Below are 4,404 nucleotides of genomic sequence, written 5' to 3'. Positions count from 1 at the left end.
ACAGACTCACAAACTCTACTTTATAGACCTTTCCATGATGCGGCTAATATAATGTTTTATATTGGCAGCAAGAAATCTTCGATATCCATTTCTTTTGTGCTCACAAACTAATGACCCTGGTGCAACAATGAAAAATACAAAGGAGTTATCCTCGTGAATGCGTGGAACCAACGCCACTACGATCGTGCCATCCCACGACCACTGGTATGGTGTTGTTTAGCATTATTGTTCACTATTATCGCTAACTTGCTTCATTGGTTTTATTCAAGTAATTTATGTTTGTAATTATGCATGTGCTAATTCGGTTGATCCCACATTGGCACATGAGAAAAGTGGGGAAAGTCGACAAAACTCATGGTTTTGAGAACATACACATGTAATAGTTATGAATGGTTACAAAACGAAATATTATGAACAAAACACTGAAAGTGTCATTTTTATAATAATAATATAACACATGTTCAATTATCATTATGCCATCACACAAGTGTATATACAACATCTCCGTGTAGAGTCTGATAAACTATTTAAAAATACCTAGGAACAACAACAAAAAACAAAAAAGGATAAATTTAATAAAGAAAATACCATCCTCGACCATAGAGTCCGGCGTATGAGCTTGTGCACCGTTTGAAGGCATTGAAGAGGTACCATCAACTACAGACGGTTGTGTCTGTGTACCTGTGCAATTATTAGGTGGTGGAACTGGAGTTTCTTGGGTGACACCACCTGTAGTAACAAAAGGTATGAGTTTTTAGAATAGAAGAGCGAAGGTGAAAGTACTGACAATATATACTGATCAAGGCTAATTATCGTTGTAAACCACACTCGGTTGAGTTTGGTCATTTGAATCATTGCACTTTCCATCCGCACATCCTCTAGCACTTCTTCCAATGTTTGCTTCAAAAGCCCGATTGCGACAGGATAGAAGGGCATTTCTCTCTCCAGTGGTCACTGGTTGCCTATGTATGGTCTGTGTCGCAGCCACTTCAGAGGTCTGGACTTCTAGATTTTGAACTACAGTCGGCGCGACGTTAATAGGCGTGCCCCTCAATTCGTGTATTTCCATCTCGTGTGAAGGCCCTTCATGCGATTGAGGTGAAGAAGGGAAAATATACTGAGGGTTAAAGTGAGGGCTCTCTATGGCTATTGAGTCTGGATGTAAATTGTTTGCTCGGTGTTCTCTTACCATCCTATTATATTTTTTCTTGCTCTCTTTTCATTTCAACTCCTTCTCTTGTGGAGTCATTTGCAGTTTTCTTGTAGCATTTTTCTCTGCATACAAGTCACGTCGTCTCTTATTTAAAAGCGCCTTTTGTTCATGAGACATTGCAGGCCTTCGTGCTCTATCTAGCTCACGCTTATGCTCTTTTGGACATGTGACAATATTGTCGATGGAACTAGATGCATTTACAACACCTATATATAATACAAAAGTACGATCTCAAATAAAATACAGAAGCGCACATATTGCAAGAACATTAATTTATTATTACATTGTTATGAACCACAATTGGGTTGCCCACTACACTTTTTCTTCTCAAATAGATACCATTAATGAAAAAACAATGTACTTGGGTTTAGATCAGGTGATGCATCAGTCATGCCAATCATGCCACTTTGATCTATACATTTATCAGAGTATTCATCTACATATATATAATAACATGATATTAACCTTGGCCTCGGCATCATACAAACACAAGAAAAAATAATTAGTATTTAGGAAAAAAACCAAAATGGTACATGTGTTATCTTTATCAATCTTCATGGGATTGTATGAGTTGTTTCGATGTAGCTAGTCACTATCTTCATAGACATCAGTGTTTTCCGTGGTCGAATCAACTCCAACTGGTACCACATGGCATTCACTATATATTAAATAAACTAAAAATGTCAACACTGAATTCAGAAAGCAAAATCAGATTTACCTGCTTTTTCTGATGATATCGTTCACGACGCTTTCTATTTTTTTTTATTTCTTTCTTCACGAGTCATTGCCGTCAATCGTGCTTTTTCCCTTTCCCTTTTTAGCTTGGTGGCATCCGTATTTTTCTTTGTCTGATGATACTTTTCTCTAAGTTTTTTATTTTTTTATCCCTTTCTTCTTGAGTCATTGATGCATGTCATGCTTTTTCTCTTTCTCTTTTGCGTTGCGCACGTTCATCTATTTGCGCTTGTGAATTTGATGTTGTATGGTCACCTGTTTGAAAATAAGTTGATAAATATTTGCTTAATTACCATAAATAATACAAGTGAATGCGTCCATGGACACGAGTATAAAAAATTACCTCCATTGATGATGTTTGTCAAGTCTTCAAATGGTGCACGACCTTTATTATTTTGCATATGTTCCATTGTGGTTTCACTGAACACAAAATTAACCATTAAATTCGTATTATCAAACTTGTCCATGAGAGAGTTGATAAAAAGTTCCATTGACACTAGAAAGAGTGAAATACTCCCTCCGTCTAAAAAATATACTTTGACTAAGTTTGTATTAGAACATTCTGATATTCATGATACAAAATAAGTACCATTAGAGACACACATGCTAAAACTATTCACTACCTAAATGGGCGTCGCCTCCTATCGTGCCCATTCAGGATCCTATTGACTATCTGAATGGTTAATTGTTTTTAGGTCCTAATATCAATTGCTAATTATGTAACACCTTAACTGGTATATGCCCGTGCGCGTAATGAATCAATTCTTTAAAAAAATGTTCAGTACAAAAAAGCAGGTAGGTCATCTGAACATATGGTAAGGGAAAGTCTTTTTTGATGAATACCCATGATGACATACACCAAGTAATAAAAGTAGGAGTAAACTCACGTTTTGTCATTCAGATTCCTGATGGAGAAGGGTTAGAGGGTGGGTTTACACAGTAATAAACTTCAAGTAGGACGTTCCACAAGTAGTCAGATTTACATATTTTTTGTTTTTTAATATTAGGTTACCATAAAATTTTCAGCAAAACTGACAATTAGAAAGGCTAGTTTGACAAAACAACAAAGCATGCCCATAGGCTTAGCGTTCTTGTAACCCGTAGCTAGGCATGGAAAATTGATTGTTAGGAAACTATAAATATCTTCATGACAGTCAACTTGAATAAATGCTAACCTTAGCAAATTTAACCAAGGAGCTAGTAACAAAATAAATTTTGACAATGATGAAATGGTATTCTGATGTCCAGATTATTTATCAGACTCTTTCAGTAATTGTTCAATCTACATACAACTCAAAGAGCATCCTATGAGTGATGTACAAAAACAGTCCATATTATGGAGAAACAATTAGTATTTTTATAGTGTAAAAATGGTAGAGAAAGAGCAACATGGATATATTATATAAAAGCATAGTAGGTTTGATTTTGAATCCCACACCGACTTTCGGTTTCCTCATTCCCCCCTTGAGTATATATTCCATGCTAAAAGTCAGAGGGTAATTGTGCAATCAGATGGAAAATTCAAAGGGTAATTGTGCAATCAGATGGAACATGCAGCATGAGACTGATTAATCTCCGGAGACCCTTTATGGTACTACTTGCTAAAAATCACATGTGCTAAAAATTCTCGACGCAGGTCCTTCTCATTCTCGACGCAGGTCCATCTACGAGGACACAACCACCAAGGTTTGTTAGCATAGAGACACATTTTGTCGAACATGTTGCCCGCGTTACATTCCCCACTTAGGTGTCCGCTTTTTCGCACAGAAGGGAGAGCAGGGAAGGGGTGGACATACCCTGGTTGACCACCTACGCCGCCGGGATGCCGCGCACGGACACGTGCGCCGCCTCCAGCACCGGGACGCCGTGCCACCTCACGGTGGTCGGCTTTGGTGGCGCTGACGAGCTGGAAGGCAAGCCCGGTGTCCTGGGCAAGGATATGGTGGATGCTATCGAGGAGCGACGCCTGGAAGTGGCCCAAGCTGAGCGCGTCCTTCTTCACCAGCACCACGGTGCCCCGATCCGGCCCTCCAACACCGTGGACGCCGTGCCGCCTCACGGTGGTCGAAGGCGTGCAGCATGGCCAAGCGGGGAGTCACGTAGGGGAGGGGAGCGATGCCGCGATCGCAAGGGGAGCGACGAGCAGGGAGGAGACCGAGGCAGATGGAACACATGAGCGTGAAACCAAATGAAAGGAGAAAAAAGTTGTCCCTTTTGCAAATGCAAAGAGGGGAAGTATTTAAATGTAGGCAGATTTGACAAGGTTTTCAGAAATGCAAAGAGGTTCCTTTTGTCTTAATTCTCTTTCCTTCTGTGTTAATTCTCTTTCCTTTTGCTTGTTGCCATATATGCTGGTGCATGCAAACATGCAATGTGTATATGGATAGCACAATAATTTTCTACTTCCTATTTTGCCGTGATTCCTCTGTCACACGACAGACAATATTCAGGAGATG

The sequence above is a fragment of the Miscanthus floridulus genome, chromosome 13 (genome assembly GCF_019320115.1).
Source record: "Miscanthus floridulus cultivar M001 chromosome 13, ASM1932011v1, whole genome shotgun sequence".
NCBI classification, from domain to species: domain Eukaryota; kingdom Viridiplantae; phylum Streptophyta; class Magnoliopsida; order Poales; family Poaceae; genus Miscanthus; species Miscanthus floridulus.
The sequence above is the reverse complement of the archived record's forward strand: the minus strand, read 5'-3'. Positions refer to the sequence as shown.